This window comes from Prenolepis imparis, unplaced genomic scaffold (genome assembly GCF_030444845.1).
Source record: "Prenolepis imparis isolate NDT839.2.m4 unplaced genomic scaffold, iyPreImpa1.0 SCAF_6, whole genome shotgun sequence".
Taxonomy (NCBI): domain Eukaryota; kingdom Metazoa; phylum Arthropoda; class Insecta; order Hymenoptera; family Formicidae; genus Prenolepis; species Prenolepis imparis.
Genome location: NW_028141164.1, coordinates 5789847 through 5815828, shown reverse-complemented (window position 1 = coordinate 5815828; position 25982 = coordinate 5789847). Strand labels below are relative to the sequence as shown.

Here is a 25982-nt window from a genome sequence, read left to right as displayed (position 1 = left end):
TTTTTAAATTATAATACAAATATTAATTTTTTAATTTATATGATTTCAACTTTAATTTTGGAAACAATTGTAACGAAATTTCACGTGTCAGAGGTAAAACGCTTACAAAAATGGCACGTCAATTTCGCGAGTCAATTTTTCGGTCTCTCCCACGCGTCGCGCGGTTCTGATTAATTTCTCAAACGCGCAGAACGATAAATAATAATCCCCGTGTCAAACGACACCTAGGAGCATCGGTTAACGAACGCAGGGAGGGGAAAAGAAACTCGTAGGACCGTACACACAGAGATACCGTGATCTATCGATCCATCGATCTTTACTTGTGGCCTGGCCTTTCGAGAGGAGAGTCGAGCCGCCGCCAACTCTCGCTTCGCCCTCTCTCGCTTCGATGATAACCGCCCGCGGGATAAATGCTAGCTGTGTGTTAAAGTTCATCCTGTCGTTATTAATCCTCGATCATCCGCAAGGATCACTCGCAAAGGGACTCTTTTTATATCGTCGCTCGTGGAAAACGGCGCGATCTACGTGCGGCGGCGGGGACGAACACTGCCTTTTTATATCACGCTCATAGAAAAAAGCGCGGACAGCCACGCGGACTAGTGACGTTTAATAATAATTATCGCACGGTTATTATCTCAGATATTTTTTACGCTCCTCTTTTTCTATCGCATCTTGTCGCGAAGCCGCACCCGAGTCGCAGAAAGTGATTTCTGCCACATATGAATATGGAATATGGTCGAACCACGCGGTGCACCGACAAGAAAGAGGAAATTGTTATCCGGTCTCTCAACGGAAATCCGGATGTATGTATATATACATACAATATAAAGAGACATATGCATATATTTCAATGAGAAAAGTTATTAAATTTATTTTTCATTTGCTTTATCATTATCGATTCTGTTGTCTTGGAGAATTTCAGTCAAATTTCAACAAATGGCACAACTTTCAAGTAATAATTATACAATATTAATAAGAGAAAAGTAAATTAAGCAAGACTTGAGTAATCTAACTAACGTTCGTGCAACCGACGCTCCAATTCACTTGAAATCTAAAATCTTCGCTTCTATTGTATAATTATCGTTACGTCACACAACGACGCGACTTTCATTAAATGATTATTCCAGCAAACATCTAGCCGCGCTCTCTTCCTTTCGGCTGGAAAACGGGATTGGCCAGATTAGGGTTAAATACACGAGGTGCCGCGTCCCCCGTTCCCTCTCGTCCGATTTATTCCAATCCTCCCTCACCCTTCTGCCACCGACTCTCCCTCTTTCACCGGTCCGTTCTTTCTGCGGTCTCCCGCGATTTCTAATTGGGCAACGCAATTTCCTTCCTTCGCCTCGCGCGAGAAATTCCCGGATTGCGCCAGCGTCGCCGCCGCCAGATTACTAAACCGCTGACAGCGTTCGATGCTCTCCGGCAGTCGCAGCAATAAACAGCAGCAACGCTATGCAGCAATCGTGTAATCCCGCGAAGAACGGACGATATTCCAATTCTTATGCTTTTCTTGTCTGCTTCCTACCCCTTGGTAAGGCGGAACAACGGGGTATTACGAACTGTAGCTATTTGCATCCGCCACATTTTAATGATTTTCTTCGTAATTTCAGGACGAGTAAATAAGTAAATATGTATGCAATGTCTGAGTTGTTGTAACGAATAATTGTGGATAATAATAATAAGTTACTAAATGTAATTTTGATGAAAGTAGATAAGAGTTGATTGCTGTTGATTATACGCTAATGAAATATAATTATCGAATATATTTTTCGACCGATCTAATTCTGTCGGAAATTAACACGATTGATCTCTTTCGTCAGGACCAATCATAAAACATTTTTATATTAAGGGTTTTTGGTGTATTAATACAATTTTTAAAGAACATTTGCAACAAACATAATGTCTATAATACAATGAAAATAATAAATGCGAAATAGTGGAAATAGTGTGTCTCTTAAAATATAATTTACCCTTCTGTGTCAATGAATACCTATTTAATGGTATACCATTAAATAGGTATTCATTGACAAAATATGCGACATCCGGATACCCGGATATCCCAAGCATTTATAAATGTTAAAAAATGTCGGCTTTTTTTGTCCGAAAAAGAATAAGTACAAAAGGCTTTTGTATTCGAAAACCTTCTAAAATATGATGGGAAAGAATATTCGATATCAACAGGTGCTATAAAAAAATTGTCATATAGTGCAATGTGTGAGAAATATATATCAGTTCGCGGATATTCAATGATGTAGAGATGAAAAATTCTGTATTGACAGAAGGGTTAAGAGATTATAATTCCTAAAGAGAACATAGTTTTTCGCTATGCTCATCATTGTGTTGAGATTTCGTATACTTCTACTCTGTTATGCTTTCGTATAACATAAGTATGCAAATTTTCACACAGCAAAAATTTAGTTAATTATATTATTTTGTGTTTTTTCTTTATATATTTTCTTGAATTCTCTAAGAATTTTTGACTGCATTGAATTATTTTCTTATATGCTTAGCAGAAAGCGCGATTAATCATAGTAGCAGGTATACATATACCTACAACGGTCGCAAGATTAGAATTAAATGTTTCTTCTCCAATATAAACGATTTGACAATAGGCCTAAATTTAGCCAGATCCTAAATTTTCATGCGATTAGTTTAAGACATTTTATGTTAAACTCCCAGGGGGGCGAAGTGTCCAAGGAGATCAATGTTTTTTGGAAAATTAAAAATGCACTTAAATATAATAAAGTATAATAGAAAGATTAGAAAATTAAAGAATGACATTTCAAGAAGCTATATATTTCTGTAGTATTGTATTTAAAAATAATAATATTAAATTATTTATAAAATAGATAAAATATATCTTCATATTTTGAAAATTTTATATTAACAAAAAAATTTTTTTTAATTAAAATTGCTTTTCAATTTTGTCATATTTATATCATTATGTCATATAGATAGATCTATATTTATGTCATATAAATATATCTTTTCTGTGACTATTTCCTTTTAATTGTTGGAGAAATTAAAAATATCACAGAAGTTACAGCGTTTAAAATACGAAATAATGCACATTAACGCACAAAAAATCAATTTCACATTAAATTTAAAGTTTTACAAATCAAGTACAATTAAAAATTAGCATAGATATTTTATCTTTCGCATGCTTATTCTTAATACTTCTCTATCAACCAATCAATATAATATAGAGAAAATTAAATAAGACAAATATTTGTTCACGCTTTTAAAAAACAAGAATTTAAATCTTTTAAATATATATCTAAAATTTTATATAAGGTTGTTGTCCAAAGAGCAACCTTCTCAGCGTCAAACATATTATATCTACTTTCCACTATTAAGCCTTTTCAAAATGCGAAAATCATGTCACAATATATAGATCTTAAAAAACGAATCTTTAAAAAATTTTTTAGAAAATTTCATAAGTTGTACAAACCAAGTCAAGAAATCATTAAATTTTAACGGAAGATAATTACCAGTCGGTCGGAAATAAATATAAGTAATAAATAATACATTTTAATAGACACAAAAAAGAGAACTTTTTCTTATGGTTTTTATACGAGATAAGAGATAACTTTTTCTTATGGTTTTTATACTGAATATGAATTCTTTCAAAAAATACTTTATTATATTATAATTTTGAGAAACGAAGTTAAAAAAAAAAATTTATTATTTTAGCATAATTTGCCATGCTACTATAAAAGTTTATATGACTAGTTACAAAATATAGCAGATGCTTAAATTTTTTATCTTATTGTTAGTGTTCACCACCTTGAGTGCTCAATTTTGTATTTGATATTCAAAAACTTTTGTTATGGATGTATGTACAAATAATTAAAAGTTATTCAGTAGATTGCATGTAATTTTTAATAATTTAACTTTTTAATGTAATTTAATAAATCCAATGTGTTTAAGTCATGTAAATCTTATCAATTTTAATCTTTATAAGAAATTTTGTTTAGATTTAAAAAATCGAACAATGTATTTAATTTTAAAAATTATTGTATTGTAATATGTCTAAAATTTGAATATAAATATATACATATAATTTTAAATATAAATTAAATATTTTTTCTCTAAATGACATTTTGTTAATAATAAGCAAGTTTTAAAATAAGTTTCTTTCAATACGAAAGAGTAAATTCGGAAATTAAAGGCGTAATGTTCGAGAAATACTGCAACTAAACATTTAATGAGTAGGATATTTTTTTTTTATTTTCGAGAGTTTAAAAAAGTAAAGTTTAGAAATTTTATGTGTACTCTTTGGATATTCCATTGAATTTTCAAAGTTTAATTAGAGAAAGAGAGAGAATTTTACATACTTTTATTTTTATCGCTTTTACATAATTTGAAATTAAATGCTCGTATATTCGTACTTTTTCATTCCCTTTTTAAGGTTCCTGTTTCGTCATCCCTTCCGCAGGAACCAAAGGATATCGGCGGTCCATCAAAAGAGCAGACAAAACCAAGGGAGGTCTCCGAAGAAAAGAGAAGAGAGAAGTAAATCGGGCTTTGTTGAAAAGAGAGCCCTTAAAGAGGAGATGCGTGCAGGTAGCTCTCAGAGGAGGCCTACAAACCTGTTTTACCTGTTATATCTTCAACCTCTTATAGGAGGACCAGCCAATTGTAGCGCCCCTGATGCCCATCATCATGGTGTTTGGTGTGCTTTTTTCAAATGGAATGTGCACCATGACAATAACGATCTTTTTTTATTCGTCGCGTCTTAGTAAGCAGGGATGGATTAGCGCGTATACGAGAATATAAGGAATTTCATGAAATGTCTAAAATAGCTGTGTCATCTTGTTTATCGAGGAAAAAATTTATACGTTTTGAATATAATTTATATGTATCATTAAAATCAAAACATAACATGTAAGCCATAAAATTAAATAATAGATAAAAAAATAGATTAAAAATATAATAAAATTTAAATGTCTATTTTATTCTAATTTCGAAACATTTGTCCGATATATTTTACTGGACTTTGGAAACTCTTTTAAATGAATCGATGGTCATAAAAACTCGCATATAAGAAATGACTAATGTAATTCATTTAGAATGCTACCTTTGATCGCAGGAAGTGTTAAAATTCATACGTGAATACATATTGATCCATCCCTACTTTGCGCATACTAAGAAGAATGATAGTTTGATCAAAATATTTTTTTTCTCTAAGATAATTCGAGATGTTTCCCATTTTGATTAAATTGCGCCTATCGCTGGGGATTCCACGAGAATGTTAAAAAAGCACAAGAGAGATCCGATAACACTAGTTCGAGACGAAAATTAGGCTTGTTATCGTGGCAAGGTCAGGGTTTAATGTAGATTAACTAATTCCAGCTAATATTTATGTAGCATATAACGAGAAATTATTTTGCTTCCGTTTCAAAAATAAGTTCATTTCGATAAATAGTAAGATTTCCTAGCAACTGAACTTTTAATAAATGCTCTTCATTCGCGATTAAATGCGAAAGTTCGTTGCCCATGATTTTGAGAAAAAAACCCTTCCAGATCGATTAAAGAATCTTATCGTGACATAAATCGTAAGATGATTTTATCTCGTAATATAAAATGTGAAAAAGGGAGGATAGATATCTGTCACAGACCAGACCACGTGCGTCGCGCATGGCGGTATATTGTGATAAATATTGAGGCAACTTTTCGCATTTTGCCGCGATTAAGATAAGCGAGAGCACAGCGGCGGTAGCGGAATCGTTGAAGGGAGGCGGGAGGACAGACGAGAACGGGAGGACTTGTTTGCTTGAGATTATAACGGATTAATGAGTTCGACCAGGTCAACAACAACACGGTTGAAATTTATCAAAGCAAGGCCATGTATCTTTCTTTTTTTTTTTTTTGACACTCCTTTGCTAATAGTATGGAATGCGAATCTCACGTTGTTAAAAATGAAAAAGATTTTTGACAGATAATTTGAAAAAGATATTTAATCAATATATCAAGTCCTATACTATTTCTGTTTTATTATTATTAGACATTATAAAAATATTAAATTTTTTATCTCAATTTTATTACTATTCTTATTTTCAATAGTAATAGTAAATAGTAATATTATTTTCTCTTATATATAGAATTTACCCTGAAAATCATGATAATCATGGGACAATATGGTATGGAAAGAATTTTATGAGAATTTCTCTGATTAATATTTATCAGAATAAAAATAATATCTGTTATAATCAAACATGTTTTATATTTTATTGTGATAGAAATTATTATTTTTATTGTGATAAATATTAATCAGAGAAATTCTCATAAAATTCTTTCCATACCATATTGTCCCACGATTACCATGATTTTCAGGGTAAATTTTAAGAGAAAATTCTCTCCGTAGTTATTATTTTTTTATTAGTAATATATAGTAATATTAGTAATATAAGCTATTATATGCTATTCCGTATTATGTAGCAAATATTAAACTTTCGACTGATTTAAAAATTTTTATATCTTGTTTGTTATTTTGGTCTCAAGTCTTCCGTCCATATTTCTCTACAAATGTTGTCTTAACAAGCGTTTTCCCCCACGCGATTCAATATCGCTTTTTTCGCAAAGTTCAAAATGACGCAGTTCGCTGTGTTTCGTAAATGAACGAATTCGTAAAATAACCGGTTGTCAATTATTGCGCTTTTATACATATCGTGTAAATAAGAAAACAAACAGAGAAATTAGGAATGTTCAAGCACGCAAAAAACGCGATTATTGCACGTAAAAAGCTAAAATAAAAACAATTTTGAATTATTCGCAATAGTCGCGTATATAATTTCACGATGTCGCCGAGATACATTCGTTTATCTTTATTTTTTGCAATAATTTTAACGATCGGCGTTAAAATTCGCGCGATGAACGATATTTGCATTCGTGTTTTTGTTATTGACACTGATACGGTGTTACTGATACTTGATATTGCGCGATCGCTTTTGATATCGCGCGAAAGCCGATGAATGATCTGCATTTCGGCCATGGATTATTATCTGTTTACGTGAGATAGAATCTAGATATCAATCACATTAATAATTCAATTATTGCGGAGGCACCTATTTTAAACACGGTTCATTTTTATAGAAATTCACAAATATTTTGCCGCGACGAGAATTTATTTGATCTATTTGCAATGTGCATTAGTTTTTAGAGACATAATTAACATAGCAATTTTATTGCTTGTACGATTAATTTACGATAATTTACGATAATAAACTTGATTATTTCCCGTCTCATTTAAGCATTTTATCTCATCATAATCAATTAGACAATTTTATCTATCCATTATTTTATGATATCGTAAGAATCACGTGGCGCTTATTTTTGTCTAATTAAATTGCATAATGTAATAAAATGTAATGAAGCCTATGCTGATAAGAGCATATAATATAGAAATCAAGATAAATAGAAAATATATAAGTGCTATGAGTACAGATAAGAAATGCATTTGTAAGAAATCATTTAAATCTATAAATATGTTTATAGATATATTTGTATCTTGTAATGTGTTAAATGAAATGCGATATAAGAATTCGAAGACATTGTGTCGATATATGTAACAACATATATAAATATATAATTATATATGTAACTGGTAATTACATATATAATTATATATGTAAATATTTTATTAATAATAAATATTAGAAAAATGTTCTCATAATGAGCAAACAATTCTAAATGATGTGCGCCGTTATTGTTCAAGTCGCAAAGAAAATAATGTGAAGATTAACTATCATCGCATTATATATTTTATAGAAAAAAATGAAAAATTAGCGATTCAATTTTACATAACATATTTTATAAATATTTGTATATAAGTGATTGTTTCTATATCTTATAATCTAACCCATAACTTTACTTTTCTTTAAAACAAAAAAAACAAAAAAAAAAAAAACTGCAATGCGGAAGCAGTTTACTCTTTTTATTTTCCTTGTGACCTATGAACAATAATGGCACGCGCGTGGAATGTGTGTTTATCACGTAATTATTGAGAGTATATATTCTACATATAATTATGTATATTTTTACATGATTATATAATATAGACATGTTTTTCCTGAGAAGATTTAGCATTAAAACTGTATTATTTCGTTATATTTCTTTGTATAATTTCATATGAGAACATTTGATATATCAGATTACATAAAATTTCGGGAATCTTACCTTAGTGTATTCCGGTCAAAAGTCGAAAAGTCTGTTGGGCTACCGTCGTTCTCGATCACTTACATTTCATATTGTTACACGTCGCGCACATGTAGAAACACAATCGGCCGGGATTAACTCGACGACAATTACGATCGCGATTACGAATTACGAGGAAGCTACGAGAAAGTCGACGGGAATATCTTTTTTCTCTCATTTTCCACCTTTGCACGCCGCGACTTCGCGTCCGATCGCCCGATCATCCTTAACCTATAAACAAAAATGCATGTGAAATGTTGTTTGCATAATTATTGAAAGTATAATTAGCATCAAATCTGTATTATTTCATTATATTTCTTTGTTATAGCTTCATATGAGAACATTGATATATCAGATTACATAAAATTCCGGGAAATTTTACCTAAATTCATTTAGGTCGAAAGTCCGTTGGGCTCTCGGTCGCCTCCATTTCGCGTTGTTGCACGTCGCGCATGTGGAAACACGATCGGGCAGCGTTAACTCGCGACGACGATCACGATCGCGATTACGAGGAAGCTTCGAGGAAGTCGGCGGATGTATCTTTTTTCTCTCTTTTTCCACCTTTGCACGCCGCGACTTCGCGCCCGATGCCCAATCACATCCGTGTGACCTATACAAACAAAAGTAGCGTGCGCATGGAATGCATGTTTGCATAATTATTGAGACTACATTTTCCACATATACATATATAAATATGTATATCTTTATATGATATCATGTATGGACATGTTCTTCCCGCAAAGATTTAGCATCAAAACTGTATCATTTCGTTATACTTTCGTATGTGGACATTGATATATGAGATTACATAAAATTCCGGGAAACTTTACCTAACTTCATTCCGGTCGAAAGTCCGTTGGGCTATCGTTCGCTCTCGGTCGCTTCCATTTCGCGTTGTTGCACGTCTCGCGCATGTGGAAACACGATCGGCCGGGGTTAACTCGCGACGACAATCACGATTCACGATCGCGATCACGAGGAAGCTACGAGGAAGTCGCCGGGAGTATCTTTTTTCTCTCTTTTTCCACCTTTGCGCGCCGCGACTTCGCGCCCGACCCTCTTCCTTCCCCACTCGAGCGCCATGACGACAATGGTTCGATTATTTCCTCTGGCGCCGTCTTCGACAACTCCAACGCTCGCACGTGATTGGTCGGCCGCCGCCGCCAATTGTGCGCCCCGCGGCGCACGCGCCATCTCCACCGCTCTCCATCGCTGCAACGGGTAGGGGAAAATGCGCGAGTCTCGCGACGATCTTCCACTCTATATTCAGCGGCTGCCTCAGTCGCTCGCTAACCTCGGAACACGCGACAGTACTGGGATATATAAACTTGACAGCCGCTCGCAATCGCACCGCAATCGAAATTCCAACGATCGCTCCCCCCCCCCCTCCGCGAGATCGCGTTCGTCTACTCTTCGAACGTACTTCAATTCTCTCATTCACGTCTGCTATCTATATGTATCATCTATTTCCGTGATTGTTCCATCGTTTCCGGTGTCGTCACGGAGGAAACAATACAAGTGCCGCCGCAGCTTAAAGACCAAGTGACATACAAGTGCGCGATCGAGTGCTAACGACCGAGGATTCTCTCCCGGTTCTCCTGTGATACAGCGTAACGAGAGGAGAGCGTCGTCTTTCGCCTCCGCTCGGACTCGCGACATTAATCCCTCTCACGTGTTCGCGGCGCCGCGGCGAAAAGTCTCGCGCTGTCTCTATCTCTCTCGCGCGCGCGAATGTCGCCCGTTGCGACCTGATTACGCGCGATTAAGTACGCATGCCGCCCCGTGCTTGCGTGCCGGATGAAGCACGAGGAACGGCGACGACGACGACTCGCCGTCCGATGAACGTCGAAACGTTTTGTGTCCGATTGAACGACGACGGCGGCCAGTGATATTACAGCTGCACCCGGGACACCGCTTTGGCAAAGGATTTTATCGACGAGACGTCGCGACTGACAGCGAGACGAAGCAGAGGCCAGCGATCCAAGGTAAGAGTGTCTACATATTTTTCCGCGTAATCACGCGTTCCACGAAATAAATCCCCGATGTTTCTCGAGTCACGTCGCGATGCTCTCGCAGTGTGTGTGTGTTGTATATTTGCGTGCATATATTGTATGTACATAACCCATTGCGCGCGCGTACTAGGCGATTCTTCCGATCCTCCGGTTGTAAACAAACCGTCCTCTTCGTCATTGTCGTGGTGTCGTCGCCGCCGCGTTTCGTGGAAACGAACGTCGTTTTTTTTCTCTTCTTCGAATTATAAAAAGTCGACGATTTACGAACTGCGTATTCTATAAGAGTTCAAGCATGACTTATGCAAATTTTTATTGCGCGCTTTGTTTTTATCACGTTCGGTGATGAATGCACATTCCAACTTGACTGAATTTATTACAGTTTAAGAGAGATAGACGATATAGGTTTTCAAGTTCTAAAATTGAGCAATTTGAGGAATTGAATTTCTTAATTTTATGATTTATATAATCCTTTTAATTATATAATCGTGTTTCTCGAGATTTTACGCGATGCTAGAAATACATGTTATTTCGACAATGTTTACATAAGCACTAAATATTACTGAATAGGATACTGAATGCAGAACCATCTTTATAAATATATATATTTATAATTAATATATTTTTATGAATATATATATAAATTAAATGTCTGAAACATTAACTCATATTTTTACTCCTATTTCACGTAAGTAAAAATTATCCTAAAGTGAACGTGTCAGATATTAGCAAGAATGTTAATTTAATAGATTCGAGATTCAATAAATTTACTTGGTAAAGAATACGCAAAATTTCAGACTTACTGATAATTCACGTTTATATACTTTCGAGTATACATAATTTTACGAGTCATTCCTCGCATATCATTTCTTATATAATTTAATCGACAACTTTTCTTCGTATTCGACGTTCGTATTTATTATTTTTCCGCGACACTCGACCTCGAGAGATCAGCACTCGATGATGTTGGTCAATTTTCGTTCTCCCTCGATTTTCCTCGTTGCCGCACTCTCGAGAGATTCGGAGCGGCTCGTTTGCGATCGAAGAAGTTAATTCCGGCGCGAAACCCGGAAATCCGCTAAAAGCCCCGCCTCGCTTTAATCCGCTCGGCGATGTTAATAACCGGTCGTGCGGAATTCAATTAACACGGACCGCTGACGTCAACCGTCTCTTGGTCGCGACTTTGTTATGCGAAACATCGAGGAAGTAAATATAAGCCATCGTCTGCGTTGTCTTTTCGGATGCGGAGGACAAATGTGCACACAACGCAAGTTCGGACTCGCGGAATAAAATATGAGATTCGACTATTATTGCGAATTTTTGTCGCAATAAATAAAATTGCTCGCGAGAGATCGTGTCATTAAATTATTATTTAAATTTCTCTCTCTCTCTCTCTCGAATCTGCAAATATAGATTAACAATACTGCAATATAATGTAAAATATTCTTGTACGTGTTATCTTAATATTTAGAAAAGCAATTTATTATCTCATCGCGCACGAGGGTTAACTTTAAAATGCTAATTGGGAATTATTGGCATATCTTGATGCAATTTTAAATGCCATTTGTGCGATTATGTATAATTAGACATAGTTACGTGTAGGATATAATTATGTTTGACATATGGCGAGAGTTGAGGTGCTTAGGCTACTTTTAAGATACTTAAACTACTTCTGAAATTACTTCCTGGTACGACAACCTTCGCGACATGATTTATGTAAATTTTAAACACGTTTTCTTTATATATATATTTATATGACTTTAAACTTTATAAAGCTGTTTTTTTGCGAAATGGTTTCTCGATTTTTACGCATTACACGTTTTTTTTTAGATACAAGCAGATATTGAAACTTATCTTTCGATGTATAAAGAGTTTTTTTTACAAAGATTAAAAATACTCTGAATGTGGGTACAAAAAGGCGGAAGTAAACTGACATTCAAATATCTCTCGCGCGGGTGTTGAAATATTCAAACGCACACAATTTCATCGCTCGGAAATCATTTCGCTTTAAACGGATCTTTAAGCGATTTCTACCGGAACAACGACAATTGACGCGACGACCGCACGAAGAATAAAGACCTACCTAAGGCGCTTTTCTGTCACTTCGCTACATAATCGAAGGGATCTAATCTGCACCGTTAGCTGCAACGTGTGCGGAAATGTTTTACGTAAACCAGCCCGGGTATAGGAACCGCTCGTATTTCTTAATCGTTATTGAGGAAGTTGCGCGTTATCATTTACATAACGCGAGTGAGCGGACGAACTCGCGCGCGTAATACCTGCTCGCTCGCGGCTTTCGCAAGATTTCCACGAGCCTTGTGCGGGCATCGGGCGAAACTGGTTCTCTTTTTCCTTCTCAAATTTGCAATTCGTGCCTCCGTAAACTTGTTATGAATCAAAGATTGAAATCGCTGTAATTTTGACGAGTTCAGCTTTTCATGCGAATAAGATTGTTGCGTTACATTGTATCGTGATGTATATACATCAGGGATTATGTTTCCGCACGTCTATGGTATCAAAGTCTGAATTTGCGTAAAACTGTACCGGATTTCAATTTCATTTTTACGAAATGGCCCGTTGTGTTAAAATATATTGAAAGAGAGAATTGCTATAATATATATACCATTCTTCGCATGTGTGAAAAGAAGCGCGATAGTATTGACTTTTGCTAGTAAAAGTGTCGCAATGCCTTCCTCCGCATGCATGATTTTTACGGAAAATATTTAGATAAGGCGCAAACAACTCTTTAGTTTACATTTCTAGACAATTTTTCATTCTTGTTGTGTTGTAAGAAAGAAGTTATTGAAACTTGATATCAAATTGAATTAAATGGTTATTTTTTTTTTTTAATGACAAGAATCATTTGTCAGCGAAAATTTATATTGCGCGTTTATCCTTTTCACTGATAAATCTTTGAAGAAATAATTGTGTTAATTCTGTCAAAGAATGACGCTACACTTACTATCTATAAATCTATATCGTTGCGCTATCTATAATATATTGTTTCAATCGATCTTACGACGAAAATAGATATAACGAGAAAACTCATTTCTGCGGAAAAAAGGTTACCATTTTTTTTCTAGATAAATTGAATATAAGAGAGAGACGCGATGAGGATATTCTCGGTTTCTCGTCGTGCTAGGCGCGAGCCGGAGCTACGCTTTCCTCCTTTGTCCGGTCGAGACGCGGATTGATTTCTGATTAATGCGGATCCTCTCTGTGATACTTCCTCATTGCGAAACCGCGGAACGGCAGCTCCGATGAGACGCGCGCAATTAAATCTTCTCTGCGAGAAGAATCTCGCCGTGAAGATGTTTACAAACTCCGTAAGCATAGATAGTAAGAAGACAAAGCGGGGAGTCGGCCGCGTTCATCATTGGCGTAAGCTAATGTCTATTCGGAAAAAATGTGACCTTTAATCCGTCAAATAATATAATTATTAATAATACTATTAAATATGTATATATATATATATATATTAAATAAATATAGTATATAAATTAACATAGTTATGAGGAGATCTGTAATGCAAATCTTATTTTTTTCTTCAAATTCAAGTAGCACGAAATATTCTTACTGATCATGTTCTTTAATGTATATATAATTGTATTAATTTTTCATTAAATACTTTGTGTGGCATATATAATATGCAATGATATATTTAATATTAAAGTATACGGTAGGATCGGGCTAATTTGAAGCGAAAGGAACGCGTACGGGAATTTAGCATAAATCGGAACGTCATACATTTGCGTGAGAAATCGCGGAGTCATTTGATGTCGATTCAACGCGGCGATTCCTATCGGTCTGACACGAAGATATCCGGCTGGCCGCCGGTGATTTCCGGTGACGACGCCATTGCCGCTGACTGGCAGACACGACTACGATATGTGCATAGGTTATCATCTGTATGCACGGGTTACAAAGAGTGTAGCGAGCAAACGGGCGGCCGCCTAATCCCCTCCCATCCGGGTGGCCGTCGTATTCTTAACTTTGATACGACGTGTCGTCGTCATCGTCGGATACAAATACACACGTATTGCATTGCGGCTGCACTCGAGCTGCCATCTTGGCATCAGAAGACGAAAGAGAAAGAGCCGAAAGAAAGAAAAAAAAAAAAAAGATTAAAAAGCTGCGGATGGAAGCTCAAACGACAAAACCGGAAGCTCATTCGCTTCGCGTTCGGAATCATAATTCATCTTTAAATTTGACGATATCTTTTACAAGAAACACACTCCTTGTGCTGCATTTGAAGTTATATAATTTTTTATTACATCTATGCAGCTTTTTTTAAATTTTTTATCAGAATCGTAAAAAGAACAAGATGCCAAAAAAATAAAAGTAGCATCATATTATAATGAGCTATCGAAATAACGAGAAAATCCGCATTAATCAGAAATCAAAACAGACATTTAACAAACAGTTATTTTGATCATTTATATGCATCATCTTATTTATAGCTAATGATTGAAACATATATATGTATAGCATTCATTAAAAGAATGTCTCATTTTTGTTAATATTCCGGAACATTGCAAGTCTGCTTTAAAACGTTTAATTATGAAATTTGCTACAATTGAAAGAATAACTTGCACGTAAAAGATGCAGATATATTTAAAGATTTATCTATCTAAATTTAAGTATAATAATTACATATTACATATCGCGCGCGTAGGAAAAACATCCCATTTAATTCTGATTTACATAAACTGGCAATTTCTATGGATAATTTATGCACTGATTAAGAATTTATCTATATTACTGGTAATTTTCCTAACTGGAATTATACGCTGGATGCGATCAGAAATATGTATATTAATGTCGTAATTCTACTCGAACGTTTGCTAGTTATCGCATGCACATAGATCGCGACGTGCAACGCGTTGATTGATTTATAATTAAATTAATAAATACAAGCTGAGTATGTATAATTGGCGATTTAACTCGCGCGCTCGATTCTTGATTTACGATGCGAATGATTTACGTGCTACGCATGCATCAAACAAAATTCCGTGATACGCGCTAAAAAAGTTGATAAGATGACTTGTTGACGACAAAAATAAAATTGTGCAATTATTACCAATTTCATTATTCGCGTTGTACACGTAAGAAACATAGTTTTCATTTATTCTACATTATTTGTAAATTATTTAAAAGTACTTGAGTCTTGCTAAAATTTTGTACTTTTAATCACATTATTAAGGTAACTGTTTTCATGAAAAAAAAAAATATATTTTTGAGAGTTGTATATGAAATGGTTTAAAAAATATATATATAAAGACAGATATATATATATATAGAAAGGTAAAGTGTCAAGTGGACAATACGCGTTTGAGGCTGACGTGAGTGTCGAAAGAACATGGAATTTCCAAGGAGAATGCCGAGCAGAACGGAGACGGTAACTCGTGACCGAGACGTGAGAGAGGTGGGGTGCGGTCTTTTGAACGCCCGACTCCGTCCTGCTGGAAGACCTGTCACCCGGAAGCACGGATAGAGAAACGCACACGAAGACCTCTTCGCGGCGGCTTATAAGCGAAGTCGCGTCGGCGGAACATTAGCATTTATAAAGGACATGACGAATTACCGGAATTGCTCGGAACACTACCGCGATGCGCAGAGGTGTATCAGTAGTGTATCGCGTGCTTTCTCTCAACTCGTAGAGATATCGGAAAAATACAGATTATCCCAATTTTGCCAAGGCATGTCAGCAATCTTTAATCGTTTTTAATTTCTCTTCCTTTATATTTTTATCTATTTTGTTTCATCAATTTTGTAAAGCGACTATCGGAAATGTCAAAACTAGCCAAAATATATTTAAATATATAAATCAAAATATATTTAAACAGTTGAAAACATGATATACAAAAGCCACAGAATTTTAAATGATCTTAAACCATTCGATAAAAATCGCCAATGAAGGCAGCGGGCTTTAGTCTCGTTTTGTATAACGCCGAGAGGAAACGACTGACGAAGGGTGGTCCGTCGAAGTCGACGTTGATAAGAGGGCACCGAGAGAAGGGTGAATAGAGGAAAATGAGAGGTTGGCTGCGAAGGACGCGTATATAGAGCGGAAGGAGATGGGGGGGGAGGGGGAGAGAAGAAAGCCTTTCTAGCGTAATTCGCATCGAGCCTCGCCGGAAGAGCCCGAAACCCGGAAGTAAGGGAGGAAGCACTACCGTAGACTATTGAGAACTAAGGGATGGGAGGGGGGTCAAGGGCGGAAGAAAGAGGCATGGAAATTTCTCCGGAGCTTTGCTCCTCCACATATATATAGGAATCTATTGATCGTTAAGATTGTGGACAAGACTTTCCTGGTTCGACTCGATCAAAGAATATTCCTCAACCTTGATCGAAGATCTCAGTCTTTCGTAGTTTTGCATTTCTTTATTTATCTAAGCAAGATCGCGACTGATCATCTCCTGAATTTCAATGGCAATCTATATGTGAACGACTGTTGTCATTTGACTGATAAAAAGAATGATTGCGTATATTTCGGTAAAAAGCAGTATATAATAATCTTATAATATTTATAATTTATAGAATAATTTATTTTAATAAAATGATATTGGAGGGAAAGAGAGAATTTATAATTCTGGAAGGAAACAGATTTCGTATAAAAATACGAACGATAGTCTATATAGACAAATACGATCAATGTTGACGAAATAAAGCGAGTAGGACAAAGTTGGATTGCGTTGCGCGCACGATTCCGGGAAGTCCTAATCTTATATTCATAACCAGATTACACTTTTTCTTGCACATGCGAACAAATGGAACAGACGAAACCATGCGCAAACTATACATTTCGTTCCCAAGCAATTTTAACTCTTTGACTTTTCAGAGGTTCTTCCGTGAGTAGAAATTTATAAATTTATAAAGCTTTACAGAAAACACACAAACTCTCATTATAAATTTCTTCTAATTTATTCTCGTGCTTCTAAACTTGATCGGAAAAAAATCTCCGATTTCGATAATGAATTAATTTTTTTAGAGAAAGAGAGAGACCGTCTAAAATATGCGTTATATTGATATCTCGCCTCCTCAAAGAATCGTTATTATGCAAGAAATAATCAGTGTCTATGACGTGTCAATCGATTATCGCAAATCCGTAGTGTATTATAGTCATCACTGTCATCGCTATTTCGTTGATAATCAAAACATTTATCGATGATGATAATGAGATGATAGCGTAAGTGTCGCCAATAATTTTCACCTTTTATCGAAGCAAATGCAAGCTTGGTTTCAAGAATTAAAATAGGTATATTAAGCTATCTAAGCCAAATCATCAAAACACAATAAATTATACATATATGGAATTAATTTGCTATTTTGTGCTGTAAAAAATATTTTTTTTGCTTAAACCATTAAAAAGTTACGAAGGGCTAGATAGCTTAATATTAAGCTATCTAGTCATTATAAAAAATAGCATATGCATAAGTCAGAGAAAAAAATTAATAATATTAAAATTTTTTGCTATTTATTTGCTACTATTTACCGCCCAAAATATTTTTTTTGCTCCAGCTTTTAAGAAAATACCAATAACAAAACGCGGCGCTCAAGAGTAAAGTGCATTAAAAAAATTAGTTGCTCGCATTATTATAGCATCAAAATATTCCCTGAATTTTTTGCAAAATAAATTTGAAAATTTATGTTTTATTCATTATACAAGTAAAACATTAATTTTTTAAATTTATTTTGCCAGCAAAAAATTCGGAACCTAAATATCTTGAGAGCAAATTCTCAGTCTTCCTTCGTAACTTTTTAATGGTTTGAGCAAAAAAATTATTTTTTACAGCAAAAAATAGCAAAAAATTAGCAAATTAATTCCATATATAATTTATTGTGTTTTGATAATTTGGCTTAGATAGCTTGATATACCTAATTAAAATCGTTAATAAACTCAATCTGTAATAAACTCGCAGACGTGTCATTTGAAATTATGCAAGCCTGTCATTTCCAATTGAATAGTGTAAATAAACCATCGGTTTCGGATTGCGCCAAGATCACGTTTAATGAGATTTATCTTAGTCACATTCCATTGTATTTTTCTTACTTCCTGTATAAATCTTCCATATAATCTTCTTATATAATGATGTAAAATGAAAAACATATTTTCTTAATATCCGCATCATGCATAATCATATGTATTATATATATGTATTGATATAATCATATGTTTTTATATATATATATATGGTATATATATAAATAAATAAAATTAAATATATAGTGTATTTCTAGGAGATTAGAAAGAAATGCCATTAAAACTGTTTGCTCGTGTGCCGAGATTTTGCGTGACGCGAATATTCGCGCTGGGGCAGGAAGATAGATCCTTTTATCTCTCTTTCTTCCTTCTCTTCCTCGTCTGTATCTCGAGAACGGGAGAACCGGTCGGTATCCGGACCGGAAGCGCGAACCTTGGACTTCTCCTTCTTTTTTTTCTCTTCTCTCTGGCGAAGCAGCGAGCGGAGGATCTCCGCCTCGCGCGATCGCCCCAGGCTTCATTCTTCTCATCTCTCGCCTTCCTCTTTTCCACATGTTTCTGTTCCTTCTTCGCATTTTTATTCTCATCTCTCTGTCTCGCTCTGTTTCCTACCTCGTCTCTTGCTCGTTCATCTTCGTCTCTCTATAAGTATCCTGTTTCTCCAATTACTCTTTTATATCTTTTTATCGTCCACCTGTGCTATGTAACGGATACATTTATATAAGGTGTTTCACTGTTGGCGCGTTAAATTTTATCGATGGATTTTTTAGTTTCTTTAACAACTGTAGTAAGAGTATTTAATATAATATTTGCTATCTATTTCGCAATAATAAAAAAATAATTTACGACCTTTATACAGCTAAACTTATCGAAAAAAAATTGTACGATCTTTCTATTCATAACAAAATATACTCCCTGCCGCGCGATAGATTTTTACATTCATAGCGTGTATACATATGTCAACCTAAAAAAAAAAAAACATTTTTGAAGTTTTGACCAAATCAATCAAGCCTTCATCTTTTTTCTATTCTGTTTTCGTTTCTTCCTTCTTTCAACCAGAAGAACACTCAATAAGAGAAGATCGCGATTTCCGGTCTTTCTTATCTTCCTCTTTTCCGTTCTAGTTTTTTTACGGAGTATCCTTTTAAAAAAAAAATAAATTAAAAGCAGATCATAAAGAGGACATAAATTTGTGAACCTTCTCTCCATGACGTCGCTACTTTTTTTCGTTTCAGGCAAGTAAAGAAAAGAATCAAAGTTCTTTTTTTACCGGAAAAAATTAAAAGAGGCTTGTACGAAGGCTTAGAGTGCCTTTCGGTCGTCCATATATAATGCCCATTCTTTGTTTGCCTGAACAAAGTTGTATTCGATAAAATTAAATAGAAAAATTGTTAAAGGAAATTACAAAGACAAGTAGCAAAATGTTTGAGTATTTTAAATTGAGCAGTGTTAAAAAAATATTAAAGAGATTGTCAAAGCTAGTAAAAAGAAAAAAAGGGAGATTTTGAAATAGGATTTCAAGATTTAGCGAAATGAGCACAATAATTTTGTAATAAACTAAATAATATTTATCACGAGAAAATATATTTTTATAAAACTAATATATGATCGATTCTTGATTGACATATTATCACTTAACATATTGCCATATGTAATGAAACTTGTTTAAAGATTGTATAATATTGTACCCAACATTTAAAATCCCCTTTATACGACTCGAATGAATTTTTAAATCGTTCATATGATTAAATCGCAGTGAATAATTTTGGATGATTTTTAAGAAACAATGTTTCTCGTAAATAAAATGCGGACCATTAGCAAAAGGAAATATTTTAAAGGAAGAAGACTTCCGTGACTGGTTTCCAGGATGTCGTAGAATATCACGGAAGAAAGATATTATTCCCAAACGAGGAGGGGATTGAGGAAAGAAAGAAGTTACACAACGACTCGCTTTGAGAATCGCGTCGCAAAAATCTTCCTCGAGAGTTTTTCGCGCCTTTATCGCTCGCGAAATTTTTCTCCGCTATGGAACATTTTGAAAGCCACAAAGAACGGTAGAAAGCTTTTAAATCTGACACACTTGTTCCGATATTTTTACGCGGAAACGACAAAAGTAAGGATTTCTTCCATTTGGATTCTTTGTGAATATGATTTTATTCGAGTTCAAACATGCATTTTTTTTGCATATACGATAATCGCAATTTAAAATCCTTTTACTATTAAAATATTTTTATTTTGCATTATTATAATTTATCTGATATATTTAACAAATATTTTTATCAATTCCAGACCAAATTCATTAAAACGAAATTTGTATAAATATGCAATTTTACATTATACTGTTATATATTACATGGAAGTGACTGTCCTTTCGAGCTCTCTGAAAGCTTAATATTCTACGCTCGATCGCATTTTTCTATCTCTTTCTCTCTGCTGTCATCTTTTCCTTTCTCTCTTTTCGTCTCTTTGCTTCTCTTCTCGTGTTTCACGCATACAGTGCACACTCTGGGATTCTTCACCGTCGAAATAACTATTATTACGAGTCGGATCCGGGACAAGAGACGACGATAGTCTTCTCCTTCCTTCTCTTTCTTCCTAGCCTTCCCTCGCTGGTCCCTCGTGGACCTCACGCAGAATTCGTGGGGCTTGTTTTATTCTCGCCTCGCGTATCGAGTTATCTACAACCGACGAACGAAACACTCGATCGGGATACTCGGTGGTTTACCGAACGACCGTCCCCCGTTGTGTGATAATTACAGCGAAAGTGGGTGAAACTCCACTCGAATATTGAATGCCGCGTAATAACAGTTTTCAAGATGTAAATCGTCTTGCGTGTCACGTTGACGAAAAAGCATCACAAAGATAGCACATCTCTAAATTTTTCAATAAATAAATATTTAATAATACGTTGATATACTTTGTATTATCAATATAATGCCAATCTTTTCGCAGAAACAACAAAAGTTAATTAATTTTGCTATCAAAAAGTAAATGATTAAAAATAGTCTTTTCATTAAACTGATTACAGTTTTTTCTAATATCTTAATCATCTTTTTTTTATTTCCTATTTTGTTTCTTATTTTTGTATTATATTGTGAATATAGATGTTTTATAATGTTATGTTTTATATAATATCAAGAAGAAAATTAAGTCTAATTTATTCATATATTACATCTAACTACAATTTAATGTACATTTTTTTCTTCGCGATTAGTTTTTATTAATTTTTAATTTCATGCTTTTTTTTATTTTTTACTTTACTCATAACTATCCATTGATTCGAATTTCACTGACAAACATCGAGCAGAGATGTTCTATCGTCATTGCGACATGACAAGATGGGTGGCTTTTATCGGAATGGGTGGCTGCGAGACGATACGGCCGTTGCCAGCCAACACGCACTTAACAATCGCATTATTCCATTACAATAAATAACCGGACGGCCAATCGTCCTTCCCTGGCTATTAGGAGCATTTTTCCGTTGACCGAATCAACGCTTGTAACGCCGTCGTTCGTCGGTCATCGTCGTATTTGTCGCCTTCGCCGCAGTTGTCGTCGTCGTGGTTCCTCTCATGTCGCGTTTCCCGCGACGCGTATTATAACTCTCTGACGGTTCTATTATTATAGTCGCACGCTCTTCCTCTTCGATATATTTATATTCGCGCCGACGGATTTCTACCAGTTTCTCTTTGCACGATCGAGGGTATTTCGATTTAAACTAAATTTAATAAGCTTGATATCTGTCTTGATACCTCATTTTATCGTTTGGAAAATTTTCGCGATCATGATAAATTGTATCAATGTTTTGTGGACATCGTTTTGCATATCGATATTATGTAACATCGATGTATGATAATTACGAGAAAATATGCGATAATAAACTAATGAAAAACAGGACCGATGATTAATGTATAATTAATATTTATAATATTTCTCTCTCACAGAGAGAGTTATATAATAATATTTACAATAATATATTATCATCATGAGAGTAGAGTAATTATTATTAATATTAATTTTATAAATATTTAATAATTAATTTTAATACACATATATTAATGTTTATAAAACAAATAAAAATATTTTAAAATTATGAAAGGAAAATTTAATATCGCAAAATTATATATTATGTACTTTGCTTAAGATTATTGGATATTTTAATTTTGATATTTCGATATACTTTCTATTTTTTTGATGCTATTTTGTAAGTGACTTAACTAATATAAAATAAAACATCGATGCTAAAAATATCGAATCTTTTTATATCGCAAATATTCGTATTTATCGCGGTTTCTTTTATGTCTTTTGGCTCTTCGTTGCCAAATCCTAGTTCTTTGCAGATTTATAATATCGATGTTACTTAACGATTTGCAATCTCACGAAGGAGCGAAAGAAGACAATAACAAGACGTAGATCTACGTAATGCGGTCCTTACATAACGTCTAGGACAGTGTTTCCCAGACGATGAAAATAACACTTCCGCGAGAAGTGATCTCGTGACCTCATTTGCTTGTTATCTTCTTTGGCTACTTCTGATCTATCTTTTCAGTTCTAATTAGAACCATTCTTTCGAAAGAGTGGCCAAATTAATTTTAAAAAACGACGGTCTTGTCTTTGACGAAATTTGTTTTTCGTAGCTATTGTTCTTAATGACCTCGATAATTTTCAATATTATTTATTTAAATAATTAATAAAATTGTGTGTATAAATTTCTCTCTTTTTCTCTATTGAAGACATTTGATATAGTGATAGATGATTAAAAATATATAATTAACACAATCGAACGAATTTCAAGGTAAAAATAATTGCAATTGTTTAATGTCGCTAGTAGAAAATAGAAAATATATTCAACTTGAAGAGAAAGTAAAGAGTAGGACACTCCGCTCCCTAGTTTTAAAGGGGCGTCTCATTTTGCCGCTCTAAATAATCCCTCCCTCGCATAAAGCGACCGTCAATCGGGCATGTCCCCTCGATGCTCGTATAATATCGATTAATACCGGGGCTGGTCGGTCACGTGGCCTACTGAATAATTTTACGCGAATCTATTTTGATGTGCCGGCCATCGTTTATTCATACGTCTGACGTAAAACTTTCCGCTATCCGCGCCGCCGGGTCGATGCATACGCCCGAGAAAATAGTTTAGCATACTAATTACTTTTGGTCTGTGTGTAAGTCGCGCATTAGACTGAGCATTTTCGTTGTTGTTGCACGAATGAGAGCGCAGTAAGAAGTGTTGCACATGCATGAAGTATCGTTGCGTCGTCATGTTTCTCGTTAAACTGTACAAAAGCAATACGATATCAGCCATATGAGCAGAGAGTCACGTCAGCGGCAGGTGCTTCAAATCTTTTCAATCCTTCCTTGTCGAAAACTTCGTTGAACTATCGAATTATACGAAAAGAAAAATGTACCGAGCTGATTGAAAAAGATTGGGCCGGCGAAAATCAAATGATATTATACTATTTATATTTCTAATTAATTTTCTGACATTTCCACGTCATTTTACGCGAGAAGTAAAAGTGGGTGCAGTTAAAACATTAGGTCGTTAAATAAAACGGAGCAAAGGTGGGCGAGAATTTCGGTCGATTTTAAGCGCGCGACTCGAGAGTGGGCGGTCGTCGCGTCGCGCTATTGTTTCTCATCGGCCCAGCGGACGCTTCCTGCTGGCAAGCACTTCCTAGTGGCGTATTTATACACGCTACCAGACGCAGATCCGCGTTCCTGGTACACACCGGCCGCGTAGAAGCGCAACTCCCTTGGCTTTTATTAGGTGCGAACGTCCCCCGCGTCCCGTACGCGCGATTCTCGGGATCTCGATTTAGCGATCTAGAGGTGGATCTCCTACGAGCCAGTAAACTCGATAAATTCGGAACGCGTGTCCATTAATATCGCATAAATAAGTGAGAACGTTCGAATGAAACATCTAGAGGTAAATGTTCTTTTATTACAAGTTTATGTAACAAACTCCTATTGTTAGTGAAGTTGTTCTGTTTATTTTTATTATACATATATATTTTTTCGTGAAAAAAATACTTTGGTATATGTTTTTTTTTAAATAGCTTTAATAGCAATTATCTCAACAAAGTTTTCATACTTTTACATTTATAAAAACATTTTATTGATAAAAATATTTATTTAGTAATAAAAAGGCACAAGTGGTTTAATGCAATAATTACACTAACCAACGAATCGATGATCATACTAATCAACTAATTTTACGATTCATCGAGCATCTTCATGGTAGAATAGTCACATAGTAATTAGATCCGGATTTGTTTCCGGTCCAATCATCTCGTATATTGAAGAGAAAATTTAGTGGATCACACACACTTATTAAAGAGATTTATTAAAAGAAAAAGCAGTGCGTTAAGGAAAAACAGATTTAAAACAAAAGAGAAGAAAATAATTTGTGTAAATAATCAAAATTTCACAGTTAATAAAAGATACAAGAGAATGACAATGTCTTTTTTAATAAAAGAAGACTTGTCCTTTTACTTGTTTTTCTATCATAGCTTTTCGAAGAAATAATATATAGGGTATTTGATAATTATTTTGTTTCTTATTGTAAAAATTATTTTTATTCCCATCTCAAATTTTTCTATTTTATTGTCACATTGTAAAAATTTCCTCGGATAAATTTAAAGTTAATACCTGGACAATTTTGTATATTAATAAACTATCCCGTTTAACGATCACGACAGATGCTGATATACTAAACGCTAAAATATTGTTTGGGAAAAATTTGGGGCTAATACTTGCAAAGTTTATTATTATACCGAGTATAATGTATAGTCAATGTACTCATCATTAAAGGAAGGGAGTGTATTTTGTCGACACGTTATACAAACACGTCTCTTTCTCTTTCTCTTTCTCGCTTCATTTCGAAGAGCGCTTTACCATGGATGCATATGTTTGCATTTAAGTTCTCGGAAGTGAACTTATGACCACTTTAGAGTTTCTCCTCTTCCTCTTTTTTCTGTGAACATGTTTTAACTGCTAAGAGATGGCTTCTTGGACAGCAGCTATGAAGAAGAAGCTACTGATAGATCTACTTCTCGTATTAAAACTTATAAATATTTATGACTATTTATTAATTATTATTAAATATGATAATTGTTTATCATCGCAGAATACTTAAAATTGGCACTTTATTAAATAAAGAGAAAAATGAAAAAGAAAGTAGAATTTTAATGTGGAACAATATCGGAACATTATTACACATTTTATATATTTATGCCCTAAGAATATGAATTGAAATTTTACAAGAAAAAGATATAGTTTATGAATGTTTAATTTTATTATATCTAATTAGAAATTTTTCTCTTTGCTATGAAAACTTATAAGTATTTATTTATTATTTTTTCCTGTTAAAAATAAGAGAAAGATTCAGCGTCGGTATATTTAAAATAATTATTTGTCACTTTTTAAGATTTAAAACTTAGAGTATGATTGAATCTTCTTAAGTATTATTATTTGTTGTGCGAAGTGTTGTCATGAACAAAAAACAATTTTATACGAGATAACATAAAAATCTGTTAATTTAAAACACCGAATTGGAGGAAGACAACCTTTTTGCATTATTATATAAGTTGACCTAGAGAAAGAATAGCTTATAAAGTCTAGAAAAATTATCTTATAAGATAATTGCAAGAAAAACGAAGGATAAAAGATAGAGAGATTAAAGGAGACGGTAAATTTTCTCATAGTTTGGAGTTTGGAGTTTGACTGGACCACTAGAGTAATACAGAGCAAAAGAGAGAGAAAGAGAGAGAGATAAATGCAGATAGAAAAAA

At 34.4% G+C, this 25982-nt stretch overlaps 1 protein-coding gene and 1 long non-coding RNA gene across 3 annotated transcripts in view; one reads left to right on the top strand and one right to left on the bottom strand.

Annotated features, from left to right (window-relative positions):
- LOC145937582 (uncharacterized) overlaps window positions 1-9473 on the bottom strand; it is a 109907-nt gene extending 100434 nt beyond the window's left edge. For both annotated transcript variants that reach the window (XR_014425579.1, XR_014425580.1), the window contains exons 1-3: window positions 9027-9473; window positions 8579-8806; window positions 8179-8427 (exon numbers count right to left, since the gene is read on the bottom strand). This is a non-coding gene — a long non-coding RNA (uncharacterized LOC145937582). The remainder of the gene's footprint in view (window positions 1-8178; window positions 8428-8578; window positions 8807-9026) is intronic.
- A 12-nt stretch (window positions 9474-9485) lies between these two features.
- Aop (ETS variant transcription factor anterior open) overlaps window positions 9486-25982 on the top strand; it is a 39176-nt gene continuing 22679 nt past the window's right edge. The window contains exon 1 of the mRNA XM_083040705.1: window positions 9486-10181. The gene's annotated coding sequence lies outside the window, so the exon portion shown is untranslated. The remainder of the gene's footprint in view (window positions 10182-25982) is intronic.